This window comes from Xiphophorus maculatus, chromosome 10 (assembly GCF_002775205.1).
Source record: "Xiphophorus maculatus strain JP 163 A chromosome 10, X_maculatus-5.0-male, whole genome shotgun sequence".
NCBI lineage: Eukaryota > Metazoa > Chordata > Actinopteri > Cyprinodontiformes > Poeciliidae > Xiphophorus > Xiphophorus maculatus.
The window spans coordinates 21,995,975-22,013,323 of NC_036452.1; positions in this window are offsets into that span (position 1 = coordinate 21,995,975).

The following is a 17,349-nucleotide window of genomic DNA, read 5'->3' on the forward strand; positions in this document are numbered from 1 at the left end:
ATAGATTTACCAGCAAAAACTGAAAGCAATCATGACAAAGATAAATCTAAATTCTTATGCGATAAATGATAATACAATAAATGCCCAGCTGTAGTTGACGCTCTTTAATAAATCAAAAAACTGGAGAAGCTTTTTTCTCATTAAAAATTTTTTTTTCTCATAAATTTTAATACGTGATTCTGGTAAAAATGCATCTTTATTCTGCTAATATTATGATTATATTCTCGTAAGATAGCTCACAAAAAAAGCATAGCCCTGTTGCAACTTCCAGAAGGGATGATAAAGCCGACATTTTTGAAAATATTTTCTGTCATTTGTAATTTCTCTTTTAGAAAAAAAAAAAAAGAGCAAGAAATAAAATGGATTAAAATCACGTATGAAAACATCTGAGAGTTTATTTTGAAGCCAATTCGCCCAGCCCTACTGGAGACTTGATTGGCATTTGGAAGAAATGAGCTGTGAACATTGCACTCAGTTGGTGATAGCAACTAATTTTGTTTTTTACAGCACACTTTAGAAGCAAAATAGGGAGAAAGTCTGGATCTTGTCAGTCAGACTTGGAATTTTTTTTTTTTTTTAAATGTCTCTCATGATGTTTTTGTGCATGCTCAACACACAGCAGAATACAAGGGGAAATGTGCAATTTAGAACTCGACATCAATCCAAAAATCTCAGAGCGCATGCAGGCTCACGAAAAATGTACTTTACAAAATGTTTGTTAGATAAAGTCCACATGTCGTTTCCATGGGAGCAATGGTCAAAAACAGAGCACAATGGCTGCTTTTTTTTCTGTGTAGACAATGGTTAAAAAAAAACGTAGAAAAGTAAATAAGGCATTATGTTGTACATACAGTATGTTGAACAAATCCGAAAAATGTATGTTGCGTCCACTGTGTGTCGAAATATGACTTTTTAAGTCTTGGGAAAATCATGAGTGGAGGAGATTAGCTAAGTGTTTTTGTTCAAATCCTCCTGTGGTGTTTTGCTCACCACACAGAACGATGACACACACACACACACACCGTCACATTCCCCTCTCCCAGCGCTCCTGGCATCTGTCATAGTACTGTGTGTAAGACATCCCGCATTAAGTTTGTATTGGAATTTGGTCTTCCACCGCCCTCCTCCTCCTTCATCCCTATAATACATACATAGGAGGGGGAACTACCATAATGCTACTCTATAGGTTTGCAGAGCTGCTGTGTGTGTGTGTGTGCGTGTGTGTGTGTGTGTGTGTGTGTGTGTGTGTGTGTGTGTGTGTGTGTGCGTGTGCGTGTGTTTGTGTTGTATGAAGCTTGCATCCTGCTGTGATCACAGAGGGAGAATGTTTCTGTCTGCTCACAAAGAACCTCTGTTCAGCATGGGACCTCAGGAAAATATGTAGAAAGGCACTTTTCTGCGTTTCCTGCCTCAGAATTGTATTGTTCATGTGCGGTGTTAATAGCTGCCCCGCGATGTTTACAGGATGCTGAACAAACTACCATCTCTCTGCTGTCAACTTTGAGCGGGATATGTTTCACCAGCCCACCGATTTGCTGTAATTATACATAATTCTTTGCAAATAATATTCATATGCTGGTTAAAAATGTCTTTGATATTTCAAAATTGGTGCAATTACTGTTAAAACGGAAAAGACTCGAGGAGCGGTGATTTCCTTTTTGAAAAAAGCTAGCTTTGAGTAACGTTAAAAAAAAAATTAAGAAGTTTTACTGCACCGTAATTTTTTTACTTTTACTTCAGTAATTTCATTAAGTATTGCTACTCTAAACTTCTAGCTACTCTACCCACAGCGAGTAACTTCCCTGAACATGTTTTAACCAAAAGTGCACCGTTTACATCAGAGTGATGCCTCTTTTTCATACACAAGCTTTGTTGTTTTAATGTTATTTTCAATCTAATGACGTCTTTGCAATGCCAACCCCTCAAACTGCAAACAATTAACATTTTTCATATTTAATCTATTCAAACTGCTCTCGTGTTTGTTGTTAGCAAAGCTAACAAGGAAAATATGCTAACGCTCTCTCAAATCAGGCTTGACTGAGTCATTGTCGCCAAGCGATTAATGGATAAATTAAACAGCGACAAGTCCGTCACCTTCTGCAGACATTTCCTTCACTGCGAACTCAATTAGACTTTTAACTTTGTGTTGAAACGTCACCTGGAGGAGGTTGGGCGGCTCGGTGGCTCCACTCTGCCGGGCTGCAGACAGAAAGCCTCGTAAATGTTCCTGTGACACCACCAGCGAGTGCGGCCACGCAGCGGGAGCCAGACGGCGTTACACTTCAAGGCCGTAACGAGTGGTAACCGGCGCCATAGCAACTAGTTTTTACTTCCTCTTCTTCTGTTTTGTTAGCGTTTGGCTAACAAGCATATGAGCATTACCGCCACCAACTGGTTGTAATGTTGTCCGTCATGTGGACTACATGACGGAGAAGAAAAACGTACTATCTCTCAATGCATGGTTCCTGCTTTGCCTTCACGTTAAGAATATCTCTTATTTCTTCCCATTTAAGTCCTAAAATATAAAGATATTGTACTTCTGCCTAATTTATTTGTATCCTCTTGGTTTTGGATGTAACATTAGAAGTGGCATTAATGACTGCAGCATGCTCTTTTCGTTTCGTTCCTGTTTCTCTAATTTCCTAAGTCGCAGCATAAGAAAATTTCTTCTTAATGTTTGTCTGCTGCACAACAGTCTCTCTTTTGATAACGTCACATCCCCAATAGGCCACACTGTGATTTCCTCCACAGTTACAACACTGTGGCTGTACTTCCTGTCCACACCATACTCAGGATCACCAACACACCTTGCGCACTTCTTTATCTCTTTTCAATCTTTTGCTAAACATCCTCATTTCTGACACCTGCAACATCTCATGGTTTTTGGTATGTATTCCCTTATACTGAACTTATATAAATAATCTAAAAACAACTCTTCAGGGATCTTCTTGCTTGCAGACTCAATCAACACAGATTCAGAGTCCTTTTATATAATAATCAATTTTTTAGCACTTTGGACTGTTTTATCTCATACCTGTAAGTTCAAAAGAAGCTCCTTCATCTCCAATCCTGCCTGGAGGCCAGACCTGTCTCCTACCTTTGCAACTTTACTCACCTTTACATGATCAAATTAGTTGCTTTTGCAATCTGTTCATCACTACTGCACCAAATCAGCAAATTTCCATCTCTAAGAACTCTAACATAACCCTTACTAACACATATGATTTCTGTAAGTTTCAAGGGAATTAGTTTCTCACCTTCAAACCATATCACAATATTTGGGATAGCTTCTCTTTTATTCTCTTCCTCACCTTCTGTTCTCCCTTCACTAGAATCTGCTTTCTCCTTTCTCTTGCACTGGCTTGGTTTTTCCCCAACGCCAGTCCACTCATCTCTACTTTTCCACTTGAACCAGTTTCCTCCCTGCTCTCTTCATACTCCTTTGATACTTCTGAGTACAATTGCTCACCAGACTTTTAATATTGATTTTTTTTTTTAATTTGTAAAAAAATACTATATAATTTACATTCCACTTTTCAATAATAATCTGCTTTCTGCTGACCCAACACGTAAAATATATCGAAGTTTGCAATTACAAAGTGACAAAAATGTGAATTAACAAAACAGGCATTTCAACAGAAGTCTGAAAAAGTGCATCTTGCTGTGGTCACAAACACAACAAATCCAAACGTGACCTTTGCCACCAGGTTTCTTCTTCTTCTCCTTGATCTGAAGCAACATCCAGCAACCTGTGAAGCTATCTAAAGTCAAGAGAAGCGCAGCCACCGTCATGGTTCTTGTTTACATTTTGTCTCTATTTATTCATCTACAGGGGGGGAACAAACAGTTTGAACTCCAAAGAAAGAAGCTTTTTTTTCTTACATCTTGTTTGCCTCAGCAGTGGTTCTAAAGCCAACCCCATAAGAGAGGTTGGATTTTTTTAAGCCGTCTCTCTGGGGGGCTAATCTTCCATTCCATGCTTTAAGCCAAAAACCATTCCCGGACATGGAATTTTTCAGTCTTCACAATGCGTGCCTCCCTGCCTCCCTGTGTACCTGGCTGGCTCCCCAGGCAGCTACCAATTGCTTGTAAAATAATAATAATAATAATAATAAAAAGAACCCACAGAACTCGTTATGGCTCATAATCAAGATCAGATTTGTTTTCTCCATCCACCGCAAATGTTTTTCTCAGCAACACGAGCAGTAGGTTTTATTTTCTTCTGATATTTCTGCTGATGGTGCAGAAATATTACAACGCGAGTAAAATCGCGGGGCCTCAGTACTCGGTTTATTTAATCGCTGGCAGTAAAAGAAATAGCTGTAGACAAGACCTGAAATCAGAAACCAATAACACGGTGTTACAAACTCAAAGAAGCTGGACTGAAGTTCCTTAAACTAAATTATTAACTGCAATCGTCTTCATATACAAAGAATTGTCAGAGTCTTTTCCAGAAGGATCCCTGCATTACATGTCTTGTTATGTCAGCTAATCGTTTCCGTACCATGTCCTGAATTTGTTGAAAATAGATGTACATGAGTATCAAACACATCCGAGTGATTAAGCACTTTGATGACAGTACTTTTTCTAGAATAAAGCTGTCAAAGACTGAAGGAGAAAATGTTTAACACAGTTCTTGAGATTTTGCTTCTGCCATCACACAAGCTGCGGTTCTTTCCTACCACTTGGTTCACCTGCCAGCTGCACCAGGTGTCACTTTTATCCGAGATATTCTGTAACACCGAGTTCAAACTCCTTCAGATTTCCGATGGAAAAAGGTTTGAACATTTTACGACTGTGTAATTTGTCTCCAAGTACACATTCGTGTAACATCCGACTCAGTTACATGAACTAAAATGTCACATATTTTCATTCTATGAAAAGGATTGTGCTGCAACAGAAATGTGAAGGATGTGTTTGGATCTCAGAGAAGTTCACAAGTCATCCTTACAAGTCCAAGTCACGTTTCAGGACGTTGAGGGTCAGTTAAGTCGGGTTTATTTCTATAGCACATATTAACAGCGAGGCAGTTCGAAGTGAATTACACGATAAAAGCGTAACACAATAAATTATGTTGAGAACATAAAACAGCAAAAGAGTAAAAACATAAAATTTTAAAACATTGCATTTTCTCAAATGACATAATCAAAATCGTCTTCATCATCATCATGAAACCTTCAAGTATCATTATTATAAACTTTTGGGTTGAAGTCTAGAATTGATCGTTGTTCCACTTATTAATTAAGTGGAGCATAATAAATATATTCCACTTAATTAATAAACATAGAGATTTAATCTCTAATCTCCATGTTTAGAGATTAAAAGCGACTCTTAACATGTGGAGGGTTTTAGTCTAGATTTAAAGGAACTCAATGTTTTGGCTGTTTTGCAGTTTTCTGGGAGTTTATTTCAGATTTGTGGTGCAGAGAAGCTGAATGGTGCATGTATATGTATATATGTGAAATAATAGAAGGGGACCCAGGATTGAACCTTGAGGGACTCTGCATGTGACTTCTGTTCGCTCTGATGAGAAGTTAGCTATTGACAGAGAACAGTTAATAATAATCTGTTAGTTTTTGGGTATTCATTAACAGTTACTGTATCTCTTAATCATTGAACATTTATTTTAACAGCCATAAATCTGCTCCAGGTTGACTTCTGTTGTTTTGAAAATGTTTCAGATGTAATATTTAAACATACAGCCAAAGCTACAGTGGAAAGGTTTAAATCAAGGCACAGTCATTTATTACAATTCACAATGCACTCCACGCAAACACACTTTAAACTCTAAACTGTGTTTTAAATAACAGCAAATAAAAGATTTTTTAGTTTTTTGGCCTTGGCAGTACGTTACTTAAGCATAATTGAAAACGTTCTGCCTTCTTAACAAAGTTACTATTATTTCAGGTTGGGTCAAACAGCCACAGGGCTGCTTCCAGATCTGATATATCCCGGAATTAATCAATCAAGTTGTTCAGCCTCCAGAGATTAAGGCCTGACAACTCTGGAAAGGTACTGAAACATTGTTCGGCTGAAGGACGCAGACTAAATCTGGTTTTTGAACTCAAAATTATCTCACTTTTCTATCTTTATCCGTCAAAAGTAACCGCAACCGTTAAAGTGAGTCTGTGACATGGCAATCAACCCGGATCCTTCGAAATATCGAAGTCCTGAGAAGAATTCATGACGTGGAGATCTGGAAAAGCTAGAGACGGTATAACTGAACCCGGACCCCTCTGCTTTTCTCTTTAATGTCTCCTGTTCCCTCCTGGTTGTCATTTTTCTCAAACCCCCCACCTTCCTTCCCTCCCTCTTCTCGCATGCAGTTACACACATCCAGTTTGGTTATCGGTTCAAAGCACACAGAGAGGTCATTGAGGCAGCGTGTCAGTCACACAAGTTGTCACCCAAATGATGACAAATTGGCTGCCTCGCGCTCAACTTCCCCCCACCTCCCATCAAGTCCAGACCTGGCTTTCATGTACGCACTGGCTCTGTAGGTGGAGATCGATGACTCGCACATGAAACTACCGGCCGCTTAGCGCAGGCGCATGAAGTCAGTGCTCTGTCTTTGTCATTCACAGTTAAAGTCGGATTTATCTCAATGTCCAGAAGCTATAAAACAGAGAGAGAGCTCTCCACCTGTTTCTGATCTGGATGGACTCTGACCATCCAACTCGGTTGCTTCTCTAATGGGCTCAGTCCGAGCAAGACGAACGCAAAGCAGCGAAGTCTCCCGGTTTTTCTGAAACATTGGTTTTCAATGTCCGCAACGGATGGAATCGTTCAACTTTGCAGCTGAGAGAATATTCGGAAAAGTGTTTTCAGCTGGTCGTTGTTGAGAAGAACGTAGTTTTAATATTTGCCGTCTATATCTTTGAAGCTCTCTTTTATCCCTCTCTTCCTGGATCTCTGTGGATGGAAACATTGTACAGAGTTGTATCTGTTTCCTTTGTTGGCAGAAACATTTGCTCTGACTGATGTGTTGCGAAAAAGTATTTGCCTCTAGACAGATTTCTTCTGTTACGACCTTTTTGGTCACTAGGTCATAACAGTGACCTACAGACAAGAGTCATTGTTGCTTTACTCGGTATAAGACAGTATAGTGGCTTATACTGAGTTAAACCACTCCCATGCTTAACTCAGTATATTTTCCTAGCTTTAAATCAGATGTTACGAGACATATATCTCACAAAAAGGTCACATTTTCCCCCAAAGATACACAGAATATTTTCCCTAATGTCTCAGGGATCATCAAGATGATTGTTCTGGTCTTTCTTGTTCTTGGAACATCAACACTGTCCTTAACTGATGCACATGTCACTTGCAGTGCTGTAGCTCTTTTTATGGCTTCTTTCTTGTAAAGGAATCAGTGTTACAAATAGACCTGGGATATAAGCGTGATGGCAGAGAGAAATGGGAGACGGAACTCTTTGTGCCCAAGGTGAAGTAAGGCTGACGATCACAGATCATCGGAGCTCATGACACGAAAGCAACACTGTCTGAGCGGAGAACAGGTGGGTGGGTCTTTTAAATCCAAATCCCACTACCTGACAGTTTCATCTTAGATTTTTTAAACACTTGACAAAAACATAAAAACCAATCGGCAAGAGGGCAAATGCTTGTTCACAGCACAGTATCTGTTTATCTTTCATACATTCTTTTCCTTTTTCACAGAATTTAACGGCATGACTACGTGCAAGCTGCAAAGGATTTATTCATGCTGGCAGTGATATGAGAGCGGCCTGTCAACAGAAAACAACAAGATGAGCTTGAATCCATTCTACCTGTCATCGCTCAGCCTGAAACCTGTTTCCCCGAACCCAAGACTTTGAGGGTCGGCATTCTTTTCAAGTCATGTGAGGAAGGAGGTCAAATGTTCCCCCCAGAAATGGGACAGAACATCAGGAAGCCAAAACACCATCAGTTGTTGCTGGTTTCGGTCTTTGATAGAATATTCACACAAATTCAGTTAAAAAATATTTCACTGATCCCAAAGGGAAATTAAATGCTGTTGTTACTCATTTAATTAAAGGGGTATGGTAGATGGTGATGGATGTAGGCAGGAAAGACCTCCTGTTACCATTAGTGTTATAGCAATTTTGAAGAAGACTGAAGACACTCTGGTTTTCTGTGAAGAGGATCAATGTTACCCCTGGGAACTGCAGTCATCTGAGTATTTCCATAGATGACAGGAGTCAAACTTGTGCTGGAAGTCTGAAGTCTGAAGTGTACAGAGTGAAAATGAATGGTGAGAGTACAGTCCCCTGTGGTGCTCCTGTGGTTTCTGTCTTTGATAGAGTATTCATACGTCACGTTAGAAGGTATTTAAGACCTTTTAGATGACAGTCAAACCCGTATTAATGGCCACATTGGTCGTTCACAACCCACCAATCAAGTTCTTGTCCTTTGGTCATGACTTAACTTGACCTATATCAGTTTCCTTCAGAGGTGGGTGAACTTTAGTCCCCTCATTTTCAAACACAGAATCCATTACAAATGTGAACAAAACTTTGTCAATATTCTGCTAATGTAAAAAAAAAAAAACACAATTTCACAATTGTGGTGTTTCTATTGACTAAGAAAAGCAATTAAAATCACACGTGATTAACTTTGTTCAGGCAATTAGTCCTTAAAAAACATTTTCCTCCTCCCTGTTGTTTTCTTCATGGTTTGTGCCAGTGGTAACATCCGGTTGTTGATCACGTGACTCGTGTGATGTGAAAAAAAAGTGTTTCTATTGTAAGTTTTGCAAAATAAACAAATTTTGATATGATGGGGGAAAAAACACATCATTCTTATCGCCCAAAGTTTTCATCAAAAACTAGATTTTGTTCAAAATTGACTTGTTTCCAGTAAGCAAATTTATTTGCATTATACTGCCTACGGAAATGCAGCTACTGACAGGCTCTCTCTGGTGTTGGGTTTTTGAAGATCCGATGAAGGGTTATGCCTCAGTCATTGGGTTTTGCCCTCCAGTGATCCTTCAGTATCTCTATATCATGCATTTCTTTTGGTTTTCTCATCTCCTTCTGGAACCTTTCCTCTTGCAGTTTCAAGCCACAATTTGAAATGGCCTTGGCTTGAAATGTGATGTTTCAGAGCAAAGGTGGTCAATATCAGTGTTCCTTCCTGCAGGTAGTGGTTCCACTCGGTGGACAAGGTTGGGTTGTGGGTTTGGATTCCTGTTACCTGGCCCCTAGCTCCACCACCAGGTGCTTTCTGGCTAATTTCACTCCCAAGCCTGGCTCCAGGAGAATGCCCTGGTCTGGAAAAGGTATGTACTTCGCTATGGTCATCCTTCATCAAGTTTTGTGATTTATCTTTAATCTGACTTGTTCCATAAGACTAACTGGCCCTTAAGAACCCCATCGGGAGACAAAACTCAGAAAAACATCCTCCCTAGGATCACAGGAGATGTTCAAATCCCTCCAACTGTTTAGGTGGAAGTTCTGATGACATGAAATATTAACATGAAAAAAAAATACAAAGCCGCATGTATGTAAGGCATACTTTATATACACAGTATGCTTTACATTTCATAATTTACTTTCATTACTCGTGTCTTCTTCAACCCAATCTTCTGTTATTCTTGCTGCTGTGAAAGCCACAGGGAGCCATTAGGTTTAATGTTCTGTCACTGAACAAATCCTGCCTTTTACTCAACAATTGCACTTGTGAGATTCACTGGTCTCGTCACTTTTTACGGCGCAGCGAAGCCAATTAACAAGGGGACAAATGCAGGACAAAGGGGACTGAAAAAGGGTTAAGTCCCTGGTTGAGGTTTGCGCTCTGATTCATTGCTATCACTATGCTCATTTCCCATGGGCCCAAAAGTCCTTATTATTTGGAGGGGAGCTTAAGGGTTGAGGTGAAATCCAAAACTTTACCACAAGGTCTGCATAAAAAACAACCTCAGACCTCAGATGGGGATTGTTAAAAAAAAAAGAAGAAGAAATTGCCTGACTCATTTACGTTTCTTCACCACAACCTTCCTCGAGGCAGGGGTCCGCCAACTTAAAAATTAACATTGATTTAGAAACAACAGAAGCCTTTTGTCTGACAAAGCTCGGATTTTCTTTTCCTTTCTTGCTTTTCTTTCGGCTGTTGCGCTGGTTGGCTGTGTGCCTTGTTATTTTTCCATGCAAAAAAACTTGATGGTTAAATAAAGCAGAGGGGCGGGCAGCAGTAGCAGCAATGAGCCGATCCTTTGCCTTTGGCTGCTATCACTCATGAACCCCTCGCTGACGAGCTGAGGTAGAGCAGGACGTCTGTCGTTTTCTGTCTTTGCCTGCATCTGTCTTCTTCTCTGCCTCCCCCTCCTGTTTCCCCTCCACTGATTCTGGATTGCCTTTTCTTTCTCTACTAGAATTTTCTTCTCCTTCATTAAAACTCATTAACCAGATTCTTTTTTTTTTTTTTTTTGAACTGGCACCCATTTCTGAAATCAATCTTGTTGGCAAATCCCAATCAGTCCTCTTACCTGTTCCATTACTCTTCACAATCCACCATGCAGAAGCTTTACACATTTTTGCACCATTACAAATGTGTGCAAAATTGTGTTGATATTCTGCAAATGTTGGGGGAAAAAAGTGTCGCACTTGCAGCGTTTCCATTAAATAAGAAACGCTGTTAAAATCACACGTGAATACGTTGGTTCACGTGATTAAGTCATCAAAGAACATGCTATCCCATCATCCTCTAACTCACTGGTTCTTAACCTGGGTTCTATCGAACCCTAGGGGTTCAATGAGTCGGTCTCAGGGGGTCGGCGGAGCAGCTACCACAGAGGTAAATACACACTTGTGTAAAGTCGTGATGACATGCCCCGCTGGCCATCACTTGCTTCAGAGGATCATGTTACATTGCTTGGCCAATCAGTGGTGCGGGGAATTTAGTCAGTATTCAACGGCTGTGGTGGTTGTACATTGTGTGGTTTCTTTCTTAATATTTTAATCCATACTAAACAGGTCGAGCAAAAAAAAGAAAGTGGTCGGACGAATATGTACAACATGGATTCACGTCTATCACGGAACGGGATGGGAGTCAGCGTCCCATCTGCATGATACGCAATGCCAAGTTGAGCAACTCCAGTCTCGCACTGGCAAAACTAAAGGAACACTTCTTGAAGCTGCATGGAGCTGGGGAAAAGTAAAAAAGTATTTTGTGGATTCAAAACAACAAAAAACAAATTAAATTGAAAATTTAAAAAAAATAAGTTATTAAAAAAAGTTCAATTCTTCAAAACAAAATATCCAAATTTATTTTTAATTAGTAAAATAGTAAAAAAAGTATATTTTTGGGGGCCAGAATAAAGTAATACCGTAGTTTGTTGTGAGTTCATGCACTGTGTTGGTTTTGTTCTTTGAGTAAGGTGATGTTCATGCACAGCTCATTTTGTGCACCAGTAAAAAAACATATACCTATGTCTTGATTTTGGAAAAAAAAAATATCATATATTATTTATCACTAAAGAAGGGTTCAGTGAATGCGCATATGAAACTGGTGGGTTCGGTACCTCAAAAAAGGTTAGGAACCGCTGCTCTAACTACTTCCTGTCTTCTTCCTCTTTGTGATGGCAACATCCAGCTGTTGACCATGTGACCCGTGTGATGTGAGAAAAAGTGTCTCCATTGCAAACCAATTTTGGTACGGCCAAAAAAACAACTTCATCCTGGCGGCAAAAATGAGTTTTTTCGAAATTGCTGTGTTTCCATTAAGCAAATTTATTTCTGAAATGTCAAATTGTGCAATTGTATTGTCGATGGAAATGCGGCTACTGACCTGCTCACTCTGATGTTGGGTTTTTGAAAATCTGGTGAAGGGTTTTGCCTCAGTCCTCGGGTTTTCCCCACTAGTGTCCTTTAGCCATAATATCTATAATACAAAATGCAAAGTTCGTAGGATTTCATCTACTGAGGGAAAAGTTGTTGCCCCCCAAAACCCAGAGTGCCTCTCTACATGCCATCTACTGCTCGTCGTAATGTGAGGTGAATTTTTTTAATGCTAATTTGAACATATTTTGATTCTGCAGAATATTCAAATTTTGCCTCACTGGAGGGTTTTCCAGCATGGATGGACTGTTTAAGATCAATTGGAATTAATTTTCAACCATACCAATATTCATTATTTTGATAGGTGAGTTTGCTCTTTGTACTATGGATATTGTGTTGTTTCTCCAAAAATATGTTACATTTTTTCTAAAGGTCTAAAATGTATTTTTGTGAAGTCAGTCAACTAAATATCATGGTGTGAGGAATACGCTTGAAAATTAAAGCTCGAGGACATTCTGATAAATTCAGCTTACAAGAAAAAACATCATGGAAAACTCACAAGAAAAAAACGTATTTGCAATATTTTAGAATAAACTTAAAATTCATCCTTAATTTAACAGTATAAGGAAACTCCAAAGTAGATCCTAACGTTAACAATGCTAACGGTTAACCATTCACTGCACTGCTTTTGCAAATCATTTGTATTCTGATAGTCTGTCAATGCCTCCTTTTTGTAAGGAGTGCCCAGTTCAGTGCTAATGACACTTTGAGGAGACAGACTTCTTATTGACGTGAAATATGATGGCATTTTTATATTATAAGCCCTTATTGCAGCCCTACTAAATTGTTTTTTATTTTTTAACTCACAGCCAGTGTCATGATGTATGCTTATTATCATGAAATGGCATAACAACCCAAATATCTTTTACTTTTTTATGTCATAATTAGAAGCTCTTGACAGAAAGTAACCGACTAACCTTCTACTTAAACACACCTGACACACAGACAAACAGACGGAGCGAGAGGAAACGGGAGAGACAATTAAAGTGGAGGTCGAGGGAGAGAAAACAGACAGATGTGGAGTTCACCGGGGGTTTGATAAACACAGCACTCAGGTTTTTGGAATCCAGTCACACTGCATTTAGAGGAGAGGAAGTCAGCAGGTTCAGGACCGGGTCAAGTGGCCGCGAACGGCAACCCGATAGAGAGTGTAGCAAAAGCGTGCGGTGGAAGATTGTGATTACGGAAACAATTGAGTTTGGAAGCAGAAATTGGCTTAACTGGAGTCAGAGCTGGCTCAGTGACAGGGCTATGTGTGTGTGTGTGTTTTCATTCTGTTTCCCTTAACATTCGGTCAGAAGCAAAGCTATGAGTTCATTAGAATCAACGTCGGAGGAAAAAAGACTTTCTAACGTTTAGTCTCCATTAAAAATGTGATCAAAACTTTGTCGATTTTCAGCTGACGTGAAAAATAAAAAACAAAAGTTTGCAATTGCGGTGTTTCCATAAAATCATCCTACTACTACTTCCTGTCGTCATCTTGGTTTACGTCACTGGCAACATCCATTGACCATGGATGGTCGATGGGCAATTTGACAATTTTATCACAATTTGACATTTCAAAAACAAATTTGCTTGATGGAAATGTCAATTATGAAAATGAGACTTGTTTTTTAATAAAAGGTTTTGGCACAAGGTGAGGTGGGGTTTGTATCAAAATTGGTTTATGTCGTTAAACTGCAATGGAAACAGTTTATTTGCATCACACAAGTCACATGATCAACAACTGAATGTTGCCACTGGCACATTTCTTTCTCGCACAGGGTCATGTAGGTTTCGACTTTGTCTCTTTCTTAATAATAAACACCCTCATTTAAAAACGATATTTTTTGCTTGTGTTATGCTTGACTAATATTCATGTCGGTTTGATGTACAGAAATAATGTGACAAACATGCACCAAAAAAAAAAAAAGAAAATCAGGAATGGGGCAAACACTTTGTCACAGTAGAACTGTTAACGCCGACACAGAAACAAGAAAGGGAATTCACTCCATTTATCTGTGACTGGTATTGCAGACATAGCATGCTTTCTCTGCTATGACAGATAGCATTGCCTTGTGTCTCCTTCCATCACTCCTCTAGTCTCCATAATTCCTTCGTATCTCTCCTCTGGGCGCCTGCTGCCGCCTTTCTTCTGATTTCAGAAACAGGAAACAATTCACTAACCCCTTTCATCGTCACTCCAGTTGTTTGCCAGGTCATTTTCTTAAAGACCATGACAATTCATACGCAGTGAGCTCGCCATAACGTATTAGCGCTAACATGATGGAGTGTGTGAACGCGGACCACAAATCTGTGACTGTGTAGGGTGAAGGATCCTCCTAAACCCCTTTCAAAAGAGCAAGCATCCCCTCATGGATTTATGAAAGAAGTCCATTTATAGGCATGAGAAAAAGGGCCTGTTTCAACAGACTTTAAGTGCGGCGGCCAAAGACAACATCGTGCCTGGCCAGAAAAACCGCAGTCAGTAATGCGCCGACTTAATTCCTTTCTCTCGCATGAAAAGAGAATAAAAAGTTCCGAGCTTCCCTGCATAACTCACTGTGTCCCACTCCCGCGCAACTGACAGAGGCGCTGACATACCGAGTATCACTCTGCACGAAAAGCAACCGGAGGCTAAATCACACTGCAGGCGACCCCAGCGGGGTCCAGAGTGCATCGCTGTGACATGACAAGCGGCTCACGGACAACCGAGCGAAAACGCCGAAAGACGAGAGCGAGAGGGGGGAAGAAGAAAAAAAAAAGCTTACAAAGAAAGATTAATAAAGTAAAGAGGGGGAGGAGGGGCTGCTGCCAGACGTCAGTCCGTTTGGTCCATTAATGTGGAAAGTAATGGGCTCCCTGACAGACAGCTGATGGGAAAATGGCCTCTTCCTGTAGGTTGGTACTTGAAGTGATGTATGGCGGATCGAAGGCAGCGCTCCCTTTTCCCAAACCCATCACAGAAATAAACAACACGGGGGTCTTTCTACGTTAAAAGGGAGCTTTTCTTTACAATACAAAGTCCAGCCCAACAAAAGTGTATACATTTCTTCTGAAACATCAACATTTGCTGTACCTGTTCAGAGAATGTGACTGCAGCAATGTGGGAGCTTGTAAGTACAAAAAGCTGATGGACCGATGCTCTTGAACTTCACATAATCATCTCCAGTTTGGATCTCGTTTGTTCTTTTTTGACTTGTTCCAGAGTCCAGAAACACGTTTGTGTGTTAGGGAAACTAATGCTTCTACGTTCCCTTCACATGTTAGCATGCATAGTACCTCACACATGATTTTATACTCTTTCCTGAACATCATTTACTAATAAACTTTGTTGACGTGGGAGACATTCAGACAGCTTTTCAGCCTGACAATAAGTATACAGTGACTCTAAGGTTTGTGCCCCACTGAAAAGACTTGAGTCATAATCGTAGTGAGACCGATACTCTCCAGATTCCTGTTGTAAGTTCCTTTTTTGCACCTGTTTATCCCTGATACATACACCTTACGGTCATCTCCTTGGTTTAGGTGAACAACAGCGGCCTCAGTGTCATACGGCGTCAGACTCTACAAGAACTTCACTTTGTCAGAGAATGGAAACTCAACTCTACAAAAGTGTTTCCCTAATTGGCTCGCTTGAGGAAGGGCGCGTCACAACTAAAATCCATCATGCTGATTGCTGGTCCTGTCTGCTGTCGGCCACATGGGTTGTACTGGGAGGGGTGCTGCGTGTGGTTCTGCTGGGGATCTTGCGGTTTTCTGCTCCACACATGCCAGTTGGATCTCAAGAGAGCGGCCAAACGCATAGCGGAGAACAACTCGTTGCGGTGGGTTAGTCATTGGCCTCGTTGTCTGCAGTTGGATGATTAATGAGCAGGTTGTCATGTGTGGCTCTGACACTTCTTTGGCAGAGGGTAATGCTGTAGTGTGCCACCAAGATGTGGGGAAAAAAAGAAATCAACCATGCGTCGAAGAACCTGTGAGGGCATTCAGAGAAATATGCTTTAATTGAGGACTTCTCCATCAGCTAGTTGTGACTAAAGGGACAGTATTATGTATTTCCAGCCACAAAGTATCATTTTATAGCACAATTAAGTAGCTATGTTACCTTCAGTGGCTATAAAAATGCTGCATATATGAAATATGACTTGGTAATTTTACAACTTTGAAATTGAGCGTATGTCTCTTTGAGAAAGTCCTGCTCTTCACAACATGGCTCCTCTATTAACCCTTTCACAACATTCTTACTGGCGTTGTTCCGAGAAGCAGCTCCTATAATGAGCTCTTCTGATTCACCAGGTGTTTGCTAATTGCTGCTGGCTAGTCTGAAGGAGCTGAGTGGAAGAGTGGCAGAGGAAGGGTGCAGTTTCCAAGCTCACAGAGCCTCTCCCCTGCCAGTCTCCCACTCAGCTCCTTCAAACTAGCCAGTATCAATTAGCAAACACCTGGTGGAACTGCACATCTGCTACTTCTCAGTGAAACTCTGGGAAAAAAAAACTTTGTTAAAGGGTTTAATAGAGAAGCCTTGTTGTGATGACTTCCTGAAGGCGGAGTTTTAAAAAAGCAGGAGTTTCTTAAAGAGACAGAGGCCCAATTTTTAGGTGTTAAATTATGAAGTCAAATTGTTTTTAAATCATGTTTGATACATATAGCATTTTTATAAAATGGTCCATTGATTGTGCTATGAAATGATACCATGTTGCTGGAAAACATGGAATGTGCCATTTTAAGCTAAAGTGGCACAGGCATACCATCCAAAATCGAGAAAGTCCATATTGTATTTGCTTGAGAGTGCGTGTTTGTGTGTGTGTGTGCATGCGTGTGTGAGAGAGAAAGCGAGACCTTGGCAAAAGAGAATGAGAAGAAGCCTGAGGCAGTCGCACACTCGAATGCACACATCCACATCCAGCATCAGTGAGCATGAATGGTCATTCAGCTGAAGCCAGAAGTATGAAAACAAGTCAAAAGAGGGAAAACAGGGGTGTGGGGTTGGGGGCAAGGGGGTGAAAGATGGGGTCTGATGCCAAAAAAAACACGGTCGGCTCTTCTCTCCTGCTCCCCATGTCCCCACGAAGACCTCGGGCAAATATTCTATGAATGAGAACAGTTTTGGGGAGCTACATTTTAATTTCTCCCTGCAGCAGAGAGGTGACTCATCGATGATGTCATCCAAGTGTAAAATGATAAATTAGTGTTTATGTGTTACTGAGGACAGAAGCATAATTATCAGTCTGATGCTTTCTTTCTTTGTCAGCGGGCGATCAATAAAAACCAGTTACTGTGATTGTTTCAGAGATTAGAAAACTAAAATTATGCTTAATTTATTAAGCAAAATTCCGTTTGGAAGACGACTGCAGGTCAAAAAGTAACACACTCTATAACTTCCGACATACTAGATTAATGCAGGGGGATCTGCTTTATTTGTTCTACAAAACAGTTTTGATAAATAAAAAATAAAAATCAGAGAATTGATTAAAACAACCCGGAGTAGTTCAGTAACGACAGTGGAATGACGTGCAAGTCACAATTTTTATAT